We start from the raw sequence: 23,365 nt of genomic DNA on the forward strand, positions 1-23,365 counted from the left end.
GAAACGCGAGATGTTGCGCCGCCTAAACCCCCGCCCCCCGATCCGCGTCTTTCCCGCTTAAAGAGAGGCTGTCGGTACGGTAAACCCGCGTGGGTCACTAGGCGACGCTTATGGTGAAGGAGTTTACTGCTAAGCTGTTGGTAGTGGGATGTTAAGAGAGCACTGTCCCACAGCAGTTTACATTGGACTCTATGGAGCTGTGTAGGCCGTGAATGGAAAACGGGGTCAAAGGTCATGAAGCGGGTGGGCTATCGGCCTATAATTTCACGTGGTGGGACCTTGGACCCTCGGGTCTGCCCGTTTGAGTTCTGGTGTCTCTAGCTCGAAAACTGAGCGTGTGACAGCAGTTTGAAAGTTTGACAAAAGTTTATGGACATTTTTCCATTCATTCCTATGGGAGTAAAGATGAAAGTTCAAAGGCTTCCTGTGCAAAAACTATGCAACTTTTCCAAAAGCTGTATACAAGCCCGCATCCCACAGGGCAGCTCTACGAAACAAACTTTGAACGGAGTCGATATCTCGAAAACTGTGGGCGGAGTTAACCGGACAAGAATGAACGATCCTCAGAATGAAGGGCAGCAAACGTAACACTAGAGGTCTGCATTTCCAGGAGGAAACGCGAGATGTTGCGCCGCCTAAACCCCCGTCCCCCGATCCGCGTCTTAAAATGTTGAAAAGACAGCCAGTATATTGTGAATGAGGTATTCTTTAAAAATTCCACCTTAAGAAACCCTGGATAATTAAGACGTCCCCCTTAAAAATGACCTTTAAAGTGTTACAGACTGCCTGTGTATTTCTGTGGCCCTCACAGCTCTCCCCGTCAGTCTCTGCCTCTGCCCCTCCCCCTCCCCCCTCTCTCTCTCTCACACGCACGCTCACAGAACACAACTGACAGACTCATGATTCAATGAATTTCGACCGGGGAGCACCCTCCAAAAAATCACCCGTAGCTCGAAAACTTTTCCCAACCAAAATTGAACGAAGCATACCGTAGCGACAAGGAGAGTCTGGTGCTCGAGATGGTGTAAAAATTTTTGCACTTTGAGCGAGATTTGATGGTGTAATTACGAGTTAAAAAGAGGCAAAGTTTTGAAAATCTGCGTGCCGACCCGCTCTTAAAATACATTGAGCTCTATGGGAGGAAAACCCTCCCAAGTGTGGAACAAAAATTCATAACTCAAGAACGGTATTCTCAAACGGTCTGAAACTTAGAAGTTTGAGAAAGGGGACATTTCTCTACCATTTAAAATTTAAAGGAAGTCTGTAGGTGAAAGTATAAGGAAGTTATGGTGAAATGTTCGGCAGAAAATTGAAAAAGAAAAAAAATAATTTCAATGGGTTCCTATGGGAGCGTACCCACCCTCCGAACAAATGCTTATAGCTCGGAAAGTTTTCCCCACATCACTTAACCGTATATACCGTTGCGACAAGGAGAGTCTGGGGATCGATATGGTATAAAAAAAATTTCAGATTAAGTGAGAATTGAGCATGTTATGACGAGTTAAAAACAGGAGAAAATTTTAGAAACCGCACTCTGAGCTGCTCCAAAAATACATTGAACCCTATGGGAGCCGAAACCGTCCCTAGTGCCGAACAAAAATTCATAACTCAAAAACCGTATTTTCAATAATGTTCAAATTTAGAGGTGTTAGAAAGGACAAGTTTCTCTACCATTTAAAATTTAAATGAAGTTTCTAGGTGAAACTATAAGGAAGTTATGGCGATTTGTTCGGCTGAAAAGTGAAAAAACGGCTTTTTGCCACTGAAACTACAGTGGATGACATCACCCCCACTCTAAGAGCCTCCCATTGAAATGAATGGAGGGATTTTGAAGGAGGAAAAGAAAGGGAAGGATGAGTGCAAAAATTCCGAAAACGGAAGTGATGGGAGCCGGTATGCCCGGGTCCGACCGTCTGAAATCCCGTGTCCGTAGCTTGAAAAATGACCGAGTTAGAGCACTTTGAAAATTAATTCCATAGAAATGACTGGGGAAAAACGGAGCGATAAACGAGTGTAGCGGACGAACGAGTGCGGGTATCTGAAAGCTGTATACAAGCCCACATCGTCGCTATAGGACGCACGATTTCCAGGTGGAACGGAGTCGATAGCTCGAAAGCTGCGGGACTAGTTAGGCGGACAAGGAAACGCGGAATAATAAAAATAATAATAATAATATGACTTAAGAAGAACAATATTTTGCGCGCTGCTGCTTAAAGCAGCAGGCGCAACATAACTAGAGGTCTGCATTTCCAGGAGGAAACGCGAGATGTTGCGCCGCCTAAACCCCCGCCCCCCGATCCGCGTCTTTCCCGCTTAAAGCGAGGTCCTCGATACGGTAAACCCGCGTGGGTCACTAGGCGACGCTTATGGTGAAGGAGTTTACTGCTAAGCTGTCGGTAGTGGGATGTTAAGAGAGCACTCTCCCACAGCAGTTTACATTGGACTCTATGGAGCTCTGTAGGCCGTGAAAGGAAAACGGGGTCAAAGGTCATGAAGCGGGTGGGCTATCGGCCCATAAATTCACGTGGTGGGACCGTGGACTCTCGGGTCTGCCCGTTTGAATTCTGGTGTCTCTAGCTCGAAAACTGACCGTGTGACAGCAGTTTGAAAGTTTGACAAAAGTTTATGGACATTTTTCCATTCATTCCTATGAGAGTAAAGATGAAACTTCAAATGCTTACTGTGCAAAAACTATGTAACTTTTCCAAAAGCTGTATACAAGCCCGCATCCCACAGGGAAGCTCTACGAAACAACCTTTGAACGGAGTCGATATCTCGAAAACTGTTGGCGGAGTTAACCGGACAAGAATGAACGATCCTCAGAATGAAGGGCAGCAAACGTAACACTAGAGGTCTGCATTTCCAGGAGGAAACGCGAGATGTTGCACCGCCTAAACCCCCGCCCCCCGATCCGCGTCTTTACCGCTTAAAGCGAGGTCCTCGATACGGTAAACCCGCGTGGGTCACTAGGCGACGCTTATGGTGAAGGAGTTTACTGCTAAGCTGTTGGTAGTGGGATGTTAAGAGAGCACTCTCCCACAGCAGTTTACATTGGACTCTATGGAGCTCTGTAGGCTGTGAATGGAAAACGGGGTCAAAGGTCATGAAGCGGGCGGGGTATCGGCCTATAATTTCACGTGGCGGGACCGTGGACTCTCGGGTCTGCCCGTTTGAATTCTGGTGTCTGTAGCTCGAAAACTGAGCGTGTGACAGCAGTTTGAAAGTTTGACAAAAGTTTATGGACATTTTTCCATTCATTCCTATGAGAGTAAAGATGAAACTTCAAATGCTTACTGTGCAAAAACTATGTAACTTTTCCAAAAGCTGTATACAAGCCCGCATCCCACAGGGAAGCTCTACGAAACAAACTTTGAACGGAGTCGATATCTCGAAAACTGTGGGCGGAGTTAACCGGACAAGAATGAACGATCCTCAGAATGAAGGGCAGCAAACGTAACACTAGAGGTCTGCATTTCCAGGAGGAAACGCGAGATGTTGCGCCGCCTAAACCCCTGCCCCCCGATCCGCGTCTTTCCCGCTTAAAGCGAGGCCCTCGATACGGTAAACCCGCGTGGGTCACTAGGCGACGCTTATGGTGAAGGAGTTTACTGCTAAGCTGTCGGTAGTGGGATGTTAAGAGAGCACTCTCCCACAGCAGTTTACATTGGACTCTATGGAGCTCTGTAGGCCGTGAATGGAAAACGGGGTCAAAGGTCATGAAGCGGGCGGGGTATCGGCCTATAATTTCACGTGGTGGGACCTTGGACTCTCGGGTCTGCCCGTTTGAATTCTGGTGTCTCTAGCTCGAAAACTGAGCGTGTGACAGCAGTTTGAAAGTTTGACAAAAGTTTATGGACATATTTCCATTCATTCCTATGGGACAAAAGATGAAACTTCAAATGCTTACTGTGCTAAAACTATGCAACTTTTCCAAAAGCTGTATACAAGCCCGCATCCCACAGGGAAGCTCTACGAATGAAACTTTGAACGGAGTCGATATCTCGAAAACTGTGGGCGGAGTTAACCGGAAAAGAACGAACGATCCTCAGAATGAAGGGCAGCAAACGTAACACTAGAGGTCTGCATTTCCAGGAGGAAACGCGAGATGTTGCGCCGCCTAAACCCCTGCCCCCCGATCCGCGTCTTTCCCGCTTAAAGCGAGGCCCTCGATACGGTAAACCCGCGTGGGTCACTAGGCGACGCTTATGGTGAAGAAGTTTACTGCTAAGCTGTCGGTAGTGGGATGTTAAGAGAGCTCTCTCCCACAGCAGTTTACATTGGACTCTATGGAGCTCAGTAGGCCGTGAAAGGAAAACGGGGTCAAAGGTCATGAAGCGGGTGGGTTATCGGCCCATAATTTTACGTGGTGGGACCGTGGACCCTCGGGTCTGCCCGTTTGAGTTCTGGTGTCTCTAGCTCGAAAACTGACCGTGTGACAGCAGTTTGAAAGTTTGACAAAAGTTTATGGACATTTTTCCATTCATTCCTATGGGAGAAAAGATGAAACTTCAAAGGCTTACTGTGCAAAAACTATGCAACTTTTCCAAAAGCTGTATACAAGCCCGCATCCCACAGGGAAGCTGTACGAAACAAACTTTGAACGGAGTCGATATCTCGAAAACTGTGGGCGGAGTTAACCGGACAAGAATGAACGATCCTCAGAATGAAGGGCAGCAAACGTAACACTAGAGGTCTGCATTTCCAGGAGGAAACGCGAGATGTTGCGCCGCCTAAACCCCCGTCCCCCGATCCGCGTCTTTCCCGCTTAAAGCGAGGTCCTCGGTACGGAAACCCTCGTGGGTCACTAGGCGACGCCTATGGTGAAGGAGTTTACTGCTAAGCTGTCGGTAGTGGGATGTTAAGAGAGCACTCTTCCACAGCAGTTTACATTGGACTCTATGGAGCTGTGTAGGCCGTGAATGGAAAACGGGGTCAAAGGTCATGAAGCGGGTGGGCTATCGGCCTATAGTTTCACGTGGTGGGACCGTGGACCCTCGGGTCTGCCCGTTTGAGTTCTGGTGTCTCTAGCTCGAAAACTGACCGTGTGACAGCACTTTGAAAGTTTGACAAAAGTTTATGGACATTTTTCCATTCATTCCTATGGGAGAAAACACGAAACTTCAAATGCTTACTGTGCAAAAACTATGTAACTTTTCCAAAAGCTGTATACAAGCCCGCATCCCACAGGGAAGCTGTACGAATGAAACTTTGAACGGAGTCGATATCTCAAAAACTGTGGGCGGAGTTAACCGGACAAGAATGAACGATCCTCAGAATGAAGGGCAGCAAACGTAACACTAGAGGTCTGCATTTCCAGGAGGAAACGCGAGATGTTGCGCCGCCTAAACCCCTGCCCCCCGAAATTCCACCTTAAGAAACCCTGGATAATTAAGACGTCCCCCTTAAAAATGACCTTTAAAGTGTTACAGACTGCCTGTGTATTTCTGTGGCCCTCACACCTCTTCCCCGTCAGTGTCTGCCTCTGCCCCTCCCCCTCCCCCCTCTCTCTCTCTCACACGCACGCTCACAGAATACAACTGACAGACTCATGATTCAATGAATTTCGACCGGTGGGGCACCCTCCAAAAAACCTCAAATATCTCCAAAACTTTTCCAGGTCCAAAAATGAACGAAGCATACCGTAGCGACAAGGAGAGTCTGGTGCTCGAGATGGTGTAAAAATTTTTGCACTTTGAGCGAGATTTGATGGTGTAATTACGAGTTAAAAACAGGCAAAGTTTTGAAAATCTGCGTGCCGAGCCGCTCTTAAAATACATTGAGCTCTATGGGAGGAAAACCCTCCCAAGTGTCAAACAAAAATTCATAACTCAAGAACGGTATTATCAAACGGTCTGAAACTTACAAGTTTGAGAAAGGGGACATTTCTCTACCATTTAAAATTTAAATGAAGTCTGTAGGTGAAAGTATAAGGAAGTTATGGTGAAATGTTCGGCAGAAAATTGAAAAAGAAAAAAAATAATTTCAATGGGTTCCTATGGGAGCGTACCCACCCTCCGAACAAATGCTTATAGCTCGGAAAGTTTTCCCCACATCACTTAACCGTATATACCGTTGCGACAAGGAGAGTCTGGGGATTGATATGGTATAAAAAATTTGCAGATTAAGTGAGAATTGAGCATGTTATGACGAGTTAAAAACAGGAGAAAATTTTAGAAACCGCACTCTGAGCTGCTCCAAAAATACATTGAACCCTATGGGAGCCGAAACCGTCCCTAGTGCCGAACAAAAATTCATAACTCAAAAACCGTATTTTCAATAATGTTCAAATTTAGAGGTCTTAGAAAGGACAGGTTTCTCTACCATTTAAAATTTAAGTGAAGTTTCTAGGTGAAAGTATGAGGAAGTTATGGTGAATTGTTCGGCTGAAAAGTGAAAAAACGGCTTTTTGCCACTGAAACTACAGTGGATGACATCACCCCCACTCTAAGAGCCTCCCATTGAAATGAATGGAGGGATTTTGAAGGAGGAAAAGAAAGGGAAGGATGAGTGCAAAAATTCCGAAAACGGAAGTGATGGGAGCCGGTACGCCCGGGTCCGACCGTCTGAAATCCCGTGTCCGTAGCTTGAAAAATGACCGAGTTAGAGCACTTTGAAAATTAATTCCATAGAAATGACTGGGGAAAAACGGAGCGATAAACGAGTGTAGCGGACGAACGAGTGCGGGTATCGGAAAGCTGTATACAAGCCCACATCGTCGCTATAGGACGCACGATTTCCAGGTGGAACGGAGTCGATAGCTCGAAAGCTGCGGGACTAGTTAGGCGGACAAGGAAACGCGGAATAATAAAAATAATAATAATAATATGACTTAAGAAGAACAATATATTGCGCGCTGCTGCTTAAAGCAGCAGGCGCAACATAACTAGAGGTCTGCATTTCCAGGAGGAAACGCGAGATGTTGCGCCGCCTAAACCCCTGCCCCCCGATCCGCGTCTTTCCCGCTTAAAGCGAGGTCCTCGACACGGTAAACCCGCGTGGGTCACTAGGCGACGCTTATGGTGAAGGAGTTTACTGCTAAGCTGTTGGTAGTGGGATGTTAAGAGAGCACTGTCCCACAGCAGTTTACATTGGACTATGTGGAGCTGTGTAGGCCGTGAATGGAAAACGGGGTCAAAGGTCATGAAGCGGGTGGGCTATCGGCCCATAATTTCACGTGGTGGGACCTTGGACTCTCGGGTCTGCCCGTTTGAGTTCTGGTGTCTCTAGCTCGAAAACTGAGCGTGTGACAGCAGTTTGAAAGTTTGACAAAAGTTTATGGACATTTTTCCATTCATTCCTATAGGAGAAAAGATGAAACTTCAAAGGCTTACTGTGCAAAAACTATGCAAATTTTCCAAAAGCTGTATACAAGCCCGCATCCCACAGGGAAGCTCTACGAAACAAACTTTGAACGGAGTCGATATCTCGAAAACTGTGGGCGGAGTTAACCGGACAAGAATGAACGATCCTCAGAATGAAGGGCAGCAAACGTAACACTAGAGGTCTGCATTTCCAGGAGGAAACGCGAGATGTTGCGCCGCCGAAACCCCCGTCCCCCGATCCGCGTCTTTCCCGCTTAAAGCGAGGTCCTCGATACGGTAAACCCGCGTGGATCACTAGGCGACGCTTATGGTGAAGGAGTTTACTGCTAAGCTGTTGGTAGTGGGATGTTAAGAGAGCACTCTCCCACAGCAGTTTACATTGGACTCTATGGAGCTCTGTAGGCCGTGAATGGAAAACGGGGTCAAAGGTCATGAAGCGGGCGGGGTATCGGCCTATAATTTCACGTGGTGGGACCGTGGACTCTCGGGTCTGCCCGTTTGAGTTCTGGTGTCTCTAGCTCGAAAACTGACCGTGTGACAGCAGTTTGAAAGTTTGACAAAAGTTTATGGACATTTTTCCATTCATTCCTATGGGAGTTAAGATGAAACTTCAAATGCTTACTGTGCGAAAACTATGTAACTTTTCCAAAAGCTGTATACAAGCCCGCATCCCACAGGGAAGCTCTACGAAACAAACTTTGAACGGAGTCGATATCTCGAAAACTGTGGGCGGAGTTAACCGGACAAGAATGAACGATCCTCAGAATGAAGGGCAGCAAACGTAACACTAGAGGTCTGCATTTCCAGGAGGAAACGCGAGATGTTGCGCCGCCTAAACCCCCGTTCCCCGATCCGCGTCTTAAAATGTTGAAAAGACAGCCAGTATATTGTGAATGAGGTCTTTTTTAAAAATTCCACCTTAAGAAACCCTGGATAATTAAGACGTCCCCCTTAAAAATGACCTTTAAAGTGTTACAGACTGCCTGTGTATTTCTGTGGCCCTCACAGCTCTCCCCGTCAGTGTCTGCCTCTGCCCCTCCCCCTCCCCCCTCTCTGTCTCTCTCACACGCACGCTCACAGAACACAACTGACAGACTCATGATTCAATGAATTTCGACCGGGGAGCACCCTCCAAAAAATCACCCGTAGCTCGAAAACTTTTCCCAACCAAAATTGAACGAAGCATACCGTAGCGACAAGGAGAGTCTGGTGCTCAAGATGGTGTAAAAATTTTTGCAGTTTGAGCGAGAATTGATGGTGTAATTACGAGTTAAAAACAGGCAAAGTTTTGAAAATCTGCGTGCAGACCCGCTCTTAAAATACATTGAGCTCTATGGGAGGAAAACCCTCCCAAGTGTGGAACAAAAATTCATAACTCAAGAACGGTATTCTCAAACGGTCTGAAACTTACAAGTGTGAGAAAGGGGAAATTTCTCTACCATTTAAAATTTAAATGAAGTCTGTAGGTGAAAGTATAAGGAAGTTATGGTGAAATGTTCGGCAGAAAATTGAAAAAGAAAAAAAATAATTTCAATGGGTTCCTATGGGAGCGTACCCACCCTCCGAACAAATGCTTATAGCTCGGAAAGTTTTCCCCACAGCACTTAACCGTATATACCGTTGCGACAAGGAGAGTCTGGGGATCGATATGGTATAAAAAAATTGCAGATTAAGTGAGAATTGAGCATGTTATGACGAGTTAAAAACAGGAGAAAATTTTAGAAAGCGCACTCTGAGCTGCTCCAAAAATACATTGAACCCTATGGGAGCCGAAACCGTCCCTAGTGCCGAACAAAAATTCATAACTCAAAAACCGTATTTTCAATAATGTTCAAATTTAGAGGTCTTAGAAAGGACAAGTTTCTCTACCATTTAAAATTTAAATGAAGTTTCTAGGTGAAAGTATGAGGAAGTTATGGCAATTTGTTCGGCTGAAAAGTGAAAAACCCGTTTTCTGAGAAGGAATCTACAGTGTATGATGTCACCCACTCTAAGAGCCTCCCATTGAAATGAATGGAGGGATTTTGAAGGAGTGATAGAAAGGGAAGGATGAGTGCAAAAATTCCGAAAACGGAAGTGATGGGAGCCGGTACGCCCGGGTCCGACCTTCTGAAATCCCGTGTCGGTAGCTTGAAAAATGACCGAGTTAGAGCACTTTGAAAATTAATTCCATAGAAATGACTGGGGAAAAACGGAGCGATAAACGAGTGTAGCGGACGAACGAGTGCGGGTATCGGAAAGCTGTATACAAGCCCACATCGTCGCTATAGGACGCACGATTTCCAGGTGGAACGGAGTCGATAGCTCGAAAGCTGCGGGACTAGTTAGGCGGACAAGGAAACGCGGAATAATAAGAATAAAAATAATAATAATATGACTTAAGAAGAACAATATATTGCGCCGCTGCTTAAAGCAGCAGGCGCAACATAACTAGAGGTCTGCATTTCCAGGAGGAAACGCGAGATGTTGCGCCGCCTAAACCCCCGCCTCCCGATCCGCGTCTTTCCCGCTTAAAGCGAGGTCCTCGATACGGTAAACCTGCGTGGGTCACTAGGCGACGCTTATGGTGAAGGTGTTTACTGCTAAGCTGTTGGTAGTGGGATGTTAAGAGAGCTCTCTCCCACAGCAGTTTACATTGGACTCTGTGGAGCTCTGTAGGCCGTGAATGGAAAACGGGGTCAAAGGTCATGAAGCGGGTGGGCTATCGGCCCATAGTTTCACGTGCTGGGACCGTGGACCCTCGGGTCTGTCCGTTTGAGTTCTGGTGTCTCTAGCTCGAAAACTGAGCGTTTGACAGCAGTTTGAATGTTTGACAAAAGTTTATGGACATTTCTCTATTCATTCCTATGGGAGAAAACACGAAACTTCAAATGCTTACTGTGCAAAAACTATGTAACTCTTCCAAAAGCTGTATAAAAGCCCGCATCCCACAGGGAAGCTCTACGAAACAAACTTTGAACGGAGTCGATATCTCGAAAACTGTGGGCGGAGTTAACCGGACAAGAACGAACAATCCTCAGAATGAAGGGCAGCAAACGTAACACTAGAGGTCTGCATTTCCAGGAGGAAACGCGAGATGTTGCGCCGCCTAAACCCCTGCCCCCCGATCCGCGTCTTTCCCGCTTAAAGCGAGGTCCTCGATACGGTAAACCCGCGTGGGTCACTAGGCCACGCTTATGGTGAAGGAGTTTACTGCTAAGCTGTCGGTAGTGGGATGTTAAGAGAGCAGTCTCCCACAGCAGTTTACATTGGACTCTATGGAGCTCTGTAGGCCGTGAATGGAAAACGGGGTCAAAGGTCATGTAGCGGGTGGGCTATCGGCCCATAATTTCACGTGGGGGGACCGTGGACTCTCGGGTCTGCCCGTTTGAGTTCTGGTGTCTCTAGCTCAAAAACTGAGCGTGTGACAGCAGTTTGAAAGTTTGACAAAAGTTTATGGACATTTTTCCATTCATTCCTATGGGAGAAAAGATGAAACTTCAAATGCTTACTGTGCGAAAACTATGCAACTTTTCCAAAAGCTGTATACAAGCCCGCATCCCACAGGGAAGCTCTACGAATGAAACTTTGAACGGAGTCGATATCTCGAAAACTGTGGGCGGAGTTAACCGGACAAGGAATGAAGATCCTCAGAATGAAGGGCAGCAAACGTAACACTAGAGGTCTGCATTTCCAGGAGGAAACGCGAGATGTTGCGCCGCCTAAACCCCTGCCCCCCGATCCGCGTCTTTCCCGCTTAAAGCGAGGTCCTCGATACGGTAAACCCGCGTGGGTCACTAGGCCACGCTTATGGTGAAGGAGTTTACTGCTAAGCTGTCGGTAGTGGGATGTTAAGAGAGCAGTCTCCCACAGCAGTTTACATTGGACTCTATGGAGCTCTGTAGGCCGTGAATGGAAAACGGGGTCAAAGGTCATGTAGCGGGTGGGCTATCGGCCCATAATTTCACGTGGGGGGACCGTGGACTCTCGGGTCTGCCCGTTTGAGTTCTGGTGTCTCTAGCTCAAAAACTGAGCGTGTGACAGCAGTTTGAAAGTTTGACAAAAGTTTATGGACATTTTTCCATTCATTCCTATGGGAGAAAAGATGAAACTTCAAATGCTTACTGTGCGAAAACTATGCAACTTTTCCAAAAGCTGTATACAAGCCCGCATCCCACAGGGAAGCTCTACGAATGAAACTTTGAACGGAGTCGATATCTCGAAAACTGTGGGCGGAGTTAACCGGACAAGGAATGAAGATCCTCAGAATGAAGGGCAGCAAACGTAACACTAGAGGTCTGCATTTCCAGGAGGAAACGCGAGATGTTGCGCCGCCTAAACCCCTGCCCCCCGATCCGCGTCTTTCCCGCTTAAAGCGAGGTCCTCGATACGGTAAACCCGCGTGGGTCACTAGGCGACGCTTATGGTGAAGGAGTTTACTGCTAAGCTGTTGGTAGTGGGATGTTAAGAGAGCAGTCTCCCACAGCAGTTTACATTGGACTCTGGAGCTGTGAAGGCCGTGAATGGAAAACGGGGTCAAAGGTCATGAAGCGGGTGGGGTATCGGCTCATAATTTTACGTGGTGGGACCGTGGACCCTCGGGTCTGCCCGTTTGAGTTCTGGTGTCTCTAGCTCGAAAATTGACCGTGTGACAGCAGTTTGAAAGTTTGACAAAAGTTTATGGACACTTTTCCATTCATTCCTATGGGAGAAAATTTGAAATTTCAAATGCTTACTGTGCAAAAACTATGTAACTTTTCCAAAAGCTGTATACAAGCCCGCATCCCACAGGGAAGCTCTACGAAACAAACTTTGAACGGAGTCGATATCTCGAAAACTGTGGGCGGAGTTAACCGGACAAGAATGAACGATCCTCAGAATGAAGGGCAGCAAACGTAACACTAGAGGTCTGCATTTCCAGGAGGAAACGCGAGATGTTGCGCCGCCTAAACCCCCGCCCCCCGATCCGCGTCTTTCCCGCTTAAAGCGAGGTCCTCGATACGGTAAACCCGCGTGGGTCACTAGGCGACGCTTATGGTGAAGGAGTTTACTGCTAAGCCGTCGGTAGTGGGATGTTAAGAGAGCACTCTCCCACAGCAGTTTACATTGGACTCTATGGAGCTCTGTAGGCCGTGAATGGAAAACGGGGTCAAAGGTCATGAAGCGGGCGGGGTATCGGCCTATAATTTCACGTGGTGGGACCTTAGACTCTCGGGTCTGCCCGTTTGAATTCTGGTGTCTCTAGCTCGAAAACTGAGCGTGTGACAGCAGTTTGAAAGTTTGACAAAAGTTTATGGACATATTTCCATTCATTCCTATGGGACAAAAGATGAAACTTCAAATGCTTACTGTGCTAAAACTATGCAACTTTTCCAAAAGCTGTATACAAGCCCGCATCCCACAGGGAAGCTCTACGAATGAAACTTTGAACGGAGTCGATATCTCGAAAACTGTGGGCGGAGTTAACCGGACAAGAACGAACGATCCTCAGAATGAAGGGCAGCAAACGTAACACTAGAGGTCTGCATTTCCAGGAGGAAACGCGAGATGTTGCGCCGCCTAAACCCCCGTCCCCCGATCCGCGTCTTTCCCGCTTAAAGAGAGGCCGTCGGTACGGTAAACCCGCGTGGGTCACTAGGCGACGCTATGGTGAAGGAGTTTACTGCTAAGCTGTTGGTAGTGGGATGTTAAGAGAGCACTCTCCCACAGCAGTTTACATTGGACTCTATGGAGCTGTGTAGGCCGTGAATGGAAAACGGGGTCAAAGGTCATGAAGCGGGTGGGCTATCGGCCTATAATTTCACGTGGTGGGACCTTGGACCCTCGGGTCTGCCCGTTTGAGTTCTGGTGTCTCTAGCTCGAAAACTGAGCGTGTGACAGCAGTTTGAAAGTTTGACAAAAGTTTATGGACATTTTTCCATTCATTCCTAAGGGAGTAAAGATGAAAGTTCAAAGGCTTCCTGTGCAAAAACTATGCAACTTTTCCAAAAGCTGTATACAAGCCCGCATCCCACAGGGAAGCTGTACGAAACAAACTTTGAACGGAGTCGATATCTCGAAAACTGTGGGCGGAGTTAACCGGACAAGAATGAACGATCCTCAGAATGAAGGGCAGCAAACGTAACACTAGAGGTCTGCATTTCCAGGAGGAAACGCGAGATGTTGCGCCGCCTAAACCCCCGCCCCCCGATCCGCGTCTTTCCCGCTTAAAGCGAGGTCCTCGGTACGGTAAACCCGCGTGGGTTACTAGGCGACGCTTATGGTGAAGGAGTTTACTGCTAAGCTGTCGGTAGTGGGATGTTAATAGAGCACTGTCCCACAGCAGTTTACATTGGACTCTATGGAGCTCTGTAGGCCGTGAATGGAAAACGGGGTCAAAGGTCATGAAGCGGGTGGCCTATCGGCCCATAATTTTACGTGATGGGACCGTGGACCCTCGGGTCTGCCCGTTTGAGTTCTGGTGTCTCTAGCTCGAAAACTGACCGTGTGACAGCAGTTTTAAAGTTTGACAAAAGTTTATGGACATTTTTCCATTCATTCCTATGGGAGTTAAGATGAAACTTCAAATGCTTACTGTGCGAAAACTATGTAACTTTTCCAAAAGCTGTATACAAGCCCGCATCCCACAGGGAAGCTCTACGAAACAAACTTTGAACGGAGTCGATATCTCGAAAACTGTGGGCGGAGTTAACCGGACAAGAATGAACGATCCTCAGAATGAAGGGCAGCAAACGTAACACTAGAGGTCTGCATTTCCAGGAGGAAACGCGAGATGTTGCGCCGCCTAAACCCCTGCCCCCCGATCCGCGTCTTTCCCGCTTAAAGCGAGGTCCTCGATACGGTAAACCCGCGTGGGTCACTAGGCGACGCTTATGGTGAAGGAGTTTACTGCTAAGCTGTTGGTAGTGGGATGTTAAGAGAGCACTCTCCCACAGCAGTTTACATTGGACTCTATGGAGCTCTGTAGGGTGTGAATAGAAAACGATACATTTTGAATTCCACCTTTAAAAACAATTCCACCTTAAGAAACCCAGAATTGTATTGAAATGTCCACATCACAGGCCAAAAGAGTCTTAAAAGCAAAAAAAGATGGCCAATACATTTTAAATACCACCTTAATAAAAATTCCACCTTAAGAAACACACAGTTGTATTGACACGTCCACCTTTAAAAATGACCACTTGAAATAAAGCTTAAAATGTCGAAAAGACAGCCAGTATATTGTGAATGAGGTATTCTTTAAAAATTCCACCTTAAGAAACCCTGGATAATTAAGACGTCCCCCTTAAAAATGACCTTTAAAGTGTTACAGACTGCCTGTGTATTTCTGTGGCCCTCACACCTCTCCCCGTCAGTGTCTGCCTCTGCCCCTCCCCCTCCCCCCTCTCTGTCTCTCACACGCACGCTCACAGAATACAACTGACAGACTCAGGATTCAATGAATTTCGACCGGGGGGACCCTTCAAAAAATGACCCGTAGCTCGAAAACTTTTCCCAACCAAAATTGAACGAAGCATACCGTAGCGACAAGGAGAGTCTGGCGCTCGAGATGGTGTAAAAATTTTTTCAGTTTGAGCGAGAATTGATGGTGTAAAGATGAGTTAAAAAAGGGCAAATTTGAGAAAATTTGGCTTTCTGAAAATACATTGAACTCTATGGGAGCCGAAACGTCCTACTGCCAAACAAATCTTCATAACTCCAGAACCGTATCTTCAAATGATTTCAAATCTACATATTTTAGAAAGGGGAAGTTTCTCTACCATTTGAAAGTAAAATGAAGTCTGTAGGTGAAAGTATAAGGAAGTTATGGCAAAATGTTCGGCTAAAAGTTGAATATCGAAAAAGGACAGGCATATTCATTTCAATGTATTCCTATGGGAGCGTACCCACCCTCCGAACAAATGCTTATAGCTCAGAAATGATATCCCAAATGGCTAAACTGCATATACCGTTGCGACAAGGAGAGTCTAAGGAAGAAGCTGGTATAAAAAATTAGCAGTTTGAGCGAGAATTGACCGTGTTATGACGAGTTAAAAACAGGAGAAAAATTTAGAAACCGCACTCTGAGCCGCTCCAAAAATACATTGAACTCTATGGGAGCCAAAACCCTCCCTAGTGCCGAACAAAAATTCATAACTCAAAAACCGTATTTTCGATTATGTTCAAATTTACAGATGCTAGAAAGGACAAGTTTATCTACCATTTAAAATTTAAATGAAGTTTCTAGGTGAAAGTATGAGGACGTTATGGCGAATTGTTCGGCTGAAAAGTGAAAAAACGGTTTTGGCCAGTGAACCCAGAGTGTCTATGATGTCACCCACTCTAAATGTCTTCCATACAAGTGAATGGAAGGATATTCAAGGAGGAATAGAAAGAGAAGGATGAGTGCGAGAGGTCCAAAAACGGAAGTGACGGGTCACGGTGCGCCCAGGTCCGACCGTCTGAAATCTCGTGTCCGTAGCTTGAAAATTGACCGAGTTAGAGCAGTTCGAAAATTAATTCCATAGAAATGACTGGGGAAAAACGGAGCGATAAACGAGTGTAGCAGACGAACGAGTGCGGGTATCGGAAAGCTGTATACAAGCCCACATCGTCGCTATAGGACGCACGATTTCCAGGTGGAACGGAGTCGATAGCTCGAAAGCTGCGGGACTAGTTAGGCGGACAAGGAAACGCGGAATAATAAGAATAATAATAATAATAATAATATGACTTAAGAAGAACAGTATATTGCGCGCTGCTGAAGCAGCTTGCGCAACATAACTAGAGGTCTGCATTTCCAGGAGGAAACGCGAGATGTTGCGCCGCCGAAACCCCCGTCCCCCGATCCGCGTCTTTCCCGCTTAAAGCGAGGTCGTCAGTAGGGAAACCCGCGTGGGTCACTAGGCCACGCTATGGTGAAAGAGTTGTGTGCTAAGCTGTCGGTAGTGGGATGTTAAGGGAGCACTCTCCCACAGCAGCTTACATTGGAGTCTATGGAGCTCTGTAGGGCGTGAATGGAAAACGATACATTTTGAATTCCACCTTTAAAAACAATTCCACCTTAAGAAACCCAGAATTGTATCATTCATATGTATATTCATACCTCTCGCCCTCGGTCTCTGCCTCTGCCACTGCCCCTCCCCCCTCTCTCTCTCTCACACGCACGCTCACAGAATACAACTGACAGACTCATGATTCAATGAATTTTGACCGGTGGAGCACCCTCCAAAAAATCACCCGTAGCTCGAAAACTTTTCCCAACCAAAATTGAACGAAGCATACCGTAGCGACAAGGAGAGTCTTGTGCTCGAGATGGTGTAAAAATTTTTGCACTTTGAGCGAGAATTGATGGTGTAATTACGAGTTAAAAACAGGCAAAGTTTTGAAAATCTGCGTGCAGACCCGCTCTTAAAATACATTGAGCTCTATGGGAGGAAAACCCTCCCAAGTGTGGAACAAAAATTCATAACTCAAGAACGGTATTCTCAAACGGTCTGAAACTTACAAGTGTGAGAAAGGGGAAATTTCTCTACCATTTAAAGTTTAAATGAAGTCTGTAGGTGAAAGTATAAGGAAGTTATGGTGAAATGTTCGGCAGAAAATTGAAAAAGAAAAAAAATAATTTCAATGGGTTCCTATGGGAGCGTACCCACCCTCCGAACAAATGCTTATAGCTCGGAAAGTTTTCCCCACATCACTTAACCGTATATACCGTTGCGACAAGGAGAGTCTGGGGATCGATATGGTATAAAAAAATTGCAGATTAAGTGAGAATTGAGCATGTTATGACGAGTTAAAAACAGGAGAAAATTTTAGAAAGCGCACTCTGAGCCGCTCCAAAAATACATTGAACCCTATGGGAGCCGAAACCGTCCCTAGTGCCGAACAAAAATGCATAACTCAAAAACCGTATTTTCAATAATATTCAAATTTAGAGGTCTTAGAAAGGACAATTTTCTCTACCATTTAAAATTTAAATGAAGTTTCTAGGTGAAAGTATGAGAAAGTTATGGCGATTTGTTCAGCTGAAAAGTGAAAAACCCGTTTTCTGAGAAGGAATCTACAGTGTATGATGTCACCCACTCTAAGAGCCTCCCATTGAAATGAATGGAGGGATTTTGAAGGAGTGATAGAAAGGGAAGGATGAGTGCAAAAATTCCGAAAACGGAAGTGACGGGAGCCGGTACGCCCGGGTCCGACCGTCTGAAATCCCGTGTCCGTAGCTTGAAAAATGACCGAGTTAGAGCACTTTGAAAATTAATTCCATAGAAATGACTGGGGAAAAACGGAGCGATAAACGAGTGTAGCGGACGAACGAGTGCGGGTATCGGAAAGCTGTATACAAGCCCACATCGTCGCTATAGGACGCACGATTTCCAGGTGGAATGGAGTCGATAGCTCGAAAGCTGCGGGACTAGTTAGGCGGACAAGGAAACGCGGAATAATAAAAATAATAAAAATAATAATATGACTTAAGAAGAACAATATATTGCGCCGCTGCTTAAAGCAGCAGGCGCAACATAACTAGAGGTCTGCATTTCCAGGAGGAAACGCGAGATGTTGCGCCGCCTAAACCCCCGTCCCCCGATCCGCGTCTTTCCCGCTTAAAGCGAGGTCCTCGATACGGTAAACCCGCGTGGGTCACTAGGCGACGCTTATGGTGAAGGAGTTTACTGCTAAGCTGTCGGTAGTGGGATGTTAAGAGAGCACTCTCCCACAGCAGTATACATTGGACTCTATGGAGCTCTGTAGGCCGTGAAAGGAAAACGGGGTCAAAGGTCATGAAGCGGGTGGGTTATCGGCCCATAATTTTACGTGGTGGGACCGTGGACCCTCGGGTCTGCCCGTTTGAGTTCTGGTGTCTCTAGCTCGAAAACTTACCGTGTGACAGCAGTTTGAATGTTTGACAAAAGTTTATGGACATTTTTCCATTCATTCCTATGTGAGAAAAGATGAAACTTCAAATGCTTCCTGTGCGAAAACTATGTAACTTTTCTAAAAGCTGTATACAAGCCCGCATCCCACAGGGAAGCTCTACGAAACAAACTTTGAACGGAGTCGATATCTCGAAAACTGTGGGCGGAGTTAACCGGACAAGAATGAACGATCCTCAGAATGAAGGGCAGCAAACGTAACACTAGAGGTCTGCATTTCCAGGAGGAAACGCGAGATGTTGCGCCGCCTAAACCCCCGCCCCCCGATCCGCGTCTTTACCGCTTAAAGCGAGGTCCTCGATACGGTAAACCCGCGTGGGTCACTAGGCGACGCTTATGGTGAAGGAGTTTACTGCTAAGCTGTCGGTAGTGGGATGTTAAGAGAGCACTGTCCCACAGCAGTTTACATTGGACTCTATGGAGCTGTGTAGGCCGTGAATGGAAAACGGGGTCAAAGGTCATGAAGCGGGTGGGCTATCGGCCTATAATTTTACGTGGTGGGACCTTGGACCCTCGGGTCTGCCCGTTTGAGTTCTGGTGTCTCTAGCTCGAAAACTGACCGTGTGACAGCAGTTTGAAAGTTTGACAAAAGTTTATGGACATTTTTCCATTCATTCCTATGGGAGTAAAGATGAAACTTCAAATGCTTACTGTGCGAAAACTATGTAACTTTTCCAAAAGCTGTATACAAGCCCGCATCCGACAGGGCAGCTCTACGAATGAAACTTTGAACGGAGTCGATATCTCGAAAACTGTGGGCGGAGTTAACCGGACAAGAATGAACGATCCTCAGAATGAAGGGCAGCAAACGTAACACTAGAGGTCTGCATTTCCAGGAGGAAACGCGAGATGTTGCGCCGCCTAAACCCCTGCCCCCCGATCCGCGTCTTTCCCGCTTAAAGCGAGGTCCTCGATACGGTAAACCCGCGTGGGTCACTAGGCGACGCTTAGGTGAAGGAGTTTACTGCTAAGCTGTCGGTAGTGGGATGTTAAGAGAGCACTCTCCCACAGCAGTTTACATTGGACTCTATGGAGCTCTGTAGGCCGTGAATGGAAAACGGGGTCAAAGGTCATGAAGCGGGCGGGGTATCGGCCTATAATTTCACGTGGTGGGCCCGTGGACTCTCGGGTCTGCCCGTTTGAGTTCTGGTGTCTCTAGCTCGAAAACTGACCGTGTGACAGCAGTTTGAAAGTTTGACAAAAGTTTATGGACATTTTTCCATTCATTCCTATGGGAGTTAAGATGAAACTTCAAATGCTTACTGTGCGAAAACTATGTAACTTTTCCAAAAGCTGTATACAAGCCCGCATCCCACAGGGAAGTTCTACGAAACAAACTTTGAACGGAGTCGATATCTCGAAAACTGTGGGCGGAGTTAACCGGACAAGAATGAACGATCCTCAGAATGAAGGGCAGCAAACGTAACACTAGAGGTCTGCATTTCCAGGAGGAAACGCGAGATGTTGCGCCGCCTAAACCCCTGCCCCCCGATCCGCGTCTTTCCCGCTTAAAGCGAGGTCCTCGATACGGTAAACCCGCGTGGGTCACTAGGCGACGCTTATGGTGAAGGAGTTTACTGCTAAGCTGTTGGTAGTGGGATGTTAAGAGAGCACTCTCCCACAGCAGTTTACATTGGACTCTATGGAGCTCTGTAGGGTGTGAATAGAAAACGATACATTTTGAATTCCACCTTTAAAAACAATTCCACCTTAAGAAACCCAGAATTGTATTGAAATGTCCACATCACAGGCCAAAAGAGTCTTAAAAGCAAAAAAAGATGGCCAATACATTTTAAATACCACCTTAATAAAAATTCCACCTTAAGAAACACACAGTTGTATTGACACGTCCACCTTTAAAAATGACCACTTGAAATAAAGCTTAAAATGTCGAAAAGACAGCCAGTATATTGTGAATGAGGTATTCTTTAAAAATTCCACCTTAAGAAACCCTGGATAATTAAGACGTCCCCCTTAAAAATGACCTTTAAAGTGTTACAGACTGCCTGTGTATTTCTGTGGCCCTCACACCTCTCCCCGTCAGTGTCTGCCTCTGCCCCTCCCCCTCCCCCCTCTCTGTCTCTCACACGCACGCTCACAGAATACAACTGACAGACTCAGGATTCAATGAATTTCGACCGGGGGGACCCTTCAAAAAATGACCCGTAGCTCGAAAACTTTTCCCAACCAAAATTGAACGAAGCATACCGTAGCGACAAGGAGAGTCTGGCGCTCGAGATGGTGTAAAAATTTTTTCAGTTTGAGCGAGAATTGATGGTGTAAAGATGAGTTAAAAAAGGGCAAATTTGAGAAAATTTGGCTTTCTGAAAATACATTGAACTCTATGGGAGCCGAAACGTCCTACTGCCAAACAAATCTTCATAACTCCAGAACCGTATCTTCAAATGATTTCAAATCTACATATTTTAGAAAGGGGAAGTTTCTCTACCATTTGAAAGTAAAATGAAGTCTGTAGGTGAAAGTATAAGGAAGTTATGGCAAAATGTTCGGCTAAAAGTTGAATATCGAAAAAGGACAGGCATATTCATTTCAATGTATTCCTATGGGAGCGTACCCACCCTCCGAACAAATGCTTATAGCTCAGAAATGATATCCCAAATGGCTAAACTGCATATACCGTTGCGACAAGGAGAGTCTAAGGAAGAAGCTGGTATAAAAAATTAGCAGTTTGAGCGAGAATTGACCGTGTTATGACGAGTTAAAAACAGGAGAAAAATTTAGAAACCGCACTCTGAGCCGCTCCAAAAATACATTGAACTCTATGGGAGCCAAAACCCTCCCTAGTGCCGAACAAAAATTCATAACTCAAAAACCGTATTTTCGATTATGTTCAAATTTACAGATGCTAGAAAGGACAAGTTTATCTACCATTTAAAATTTAAATGAAGTTTCTAGGTGAAAGTATGAGGACGTTATGGCGAATTGTTCGGCTGAAAAGTGAAAAAACGGTTTTGGCCAGTGAACCCAGAGTGTCTATGATGTCACCCACTCTAAATGTCTTCCATACAAGTGAATGGAAGGATATTCAAGGAGGAATAGAAAGAGAAGGATGAGTGCGAGAGGTCCAAAAACGGAAGTGACGGGTCACGGTGCGCCCGGGTCCGACCGTCTGAAATCTCGTGTCCGTAGCTTGAAAATTGACCGAGTTAGAGCAGTTCGAAAATTAATTCCATAGAAATGACTGGGGAAAAACGGAGCGATAAACGAGTGTAGCAGACGAACGAGTGCGGGTATCGGAAAGCTGTATACAAGCCCACATCGTCGCTATAGGACGCACGATTTCCAGGTGGAACGGAGTCGATAGCTCGAAAGCTGCGGGACTAGTTAGGCGGACAAGGAAACGCGGAATAATAAGAATAATAATAATAATAATAATATGACTTAAGAAGAACAGTATATTGCGCGCTGCTGAAGCAGCTTGCGCAACATAACTAGAGGTCTGCATTTCCAGGAGGAAACGCGAGATGTTGCGCCGCCGAAACCCCCGTCCCCCGATCCGCGTCTTTCCCGCTTAAAGCGAGGTCGTCAGTAGGGAAACCCGCGTGGGTCACTAGGCCACGCTATGGTGAAAGAGTTGTGTGCTAAGCTGTCGGTAGTGGGATGTTAAGGGAGCACTCTCCCACAGCAGCTTACATTGGAGTCTATGGAGCTCTGTAGGGCGTGAATGGAAAACGATACATTTTGAATTCCACCTTTAAAAACAATTCCACCTTAAGAAACCCAGAATTGTATCATTCATATGTATATTCATACCTCTCGCCCTCGGTCTCTGCCTCTGCCACTGCCCCTCCCCCCTCTCTCTCTCTCACACGCACGCTCACAGAATACAACTGACAGACTCATGATTCAATGAATTTTGACCGGTGGAGCACCCTCCAAAAAATCACCCGTAGCTCGAAAACTTTTCCCAACCAAAATTGAACGAAGCATACCGTAGCGACAAGGAGAGTCTTGTGCTCGAGATGGTGTAAAAATTTTTGCACTTTGAGCGAGAATTGATGGTGTAATTACGAGTTAAAAACAGGCAAAGTTTTGAAAATCTGCGTGCAGACCCGCTCTTAAAATACATTGAGCTCTATGGGAGGAAAACCCTCCCAAGTGTGGAACAAAAATTCATAACTCAAGAACGGTATTCTCAAACGGTCTGAAACTTACAAGTGTGAGAAAGGGGAAATTTCTCTACCATTTAAAGTTTAAATGAAGTCTGTAGGTGAAAGTATAAGGAAGTTATGGTGAAATGTTCGGCAGAAAATTGAAAAAGAAAAAAAATAATTTCAATGGGTTCCTATGGGAGCGTACCCACCCTCCGAACAAATGCTTATAGCTCGGAAAGTTTTCCCCACATCACTTAACCGTATATACCGTTGCGACAAGGAGAGTCTGGGGATCGATATGGTATAAAAAAATTGCAGATTAAGTGAGAATTGAGCATGTTATGACGAGTTAAAAACAGGAGAAAATTTTAGAAAGCGCACTCTGAGCCGCTCCAAAAATACATTGAACCCTATGGGAGCCGAAACCGTCCCTAGTGCCGAACAAAAATGCATAACTCAAAAACCGTATTTTCAATAATATTCAAATTTAGAGGTCTTAGAAAGGACAATTTTCTCTACCATTTAAAATTTAAATGAAGTTTCTAGGTGAAAGTATGAGAAAGTTATGGCGATTTGTTCAGCTGAAAAGTGAAAAACCCGTTTTCTGAGAAGGAATCTACAGTGTATGATGTCACCCACTCTAAGAGCCTCCCATTGAAATGAATGGAGGGATTTTGAAGGAGTGATAGAAAGGGAAGGATGAGTGCAAAAATTCCGAAAACGGAAGTGACGGGAGCCGGTACGCCCGGGTCCGACCGTCTGAAATCCCGTGTCCGTAGCTTGAAAAATGACCGAGTTAGAGCACTTTGAAAATTAATTCCATAGAAATGACTGGGGAAAAACGGAGCGATAAACGAGTGTAGCGGACGAACGAGTGCGGGTATCGGAAAGCTGTATACAAGCCCACATCGTCGCTATAGGACGCACGATTTCCAGGTGGAATGGAGTCGATAGCTCGAAAGCTGCGGGACTAGTTAGGCGGACAAGGAAACGCGGAATAATAAAAATAATAAAAATAATAATATGACTTAAG

This window comes from Hoplias malabaricus, chromosome 6 (assembly GCF_029633855.1).
Source record: "Hoplias malabaricus isolate fHopMal1 chromosome 6, fHopMal1.hap1, whole genome shotgun sequence".
Lineage (NCBI taxonomy): Eukaryota > Metazoa > Chordata > Actinopteri > Characiformes > Erythrinidae > Hoplias > Hoplias malabaricus.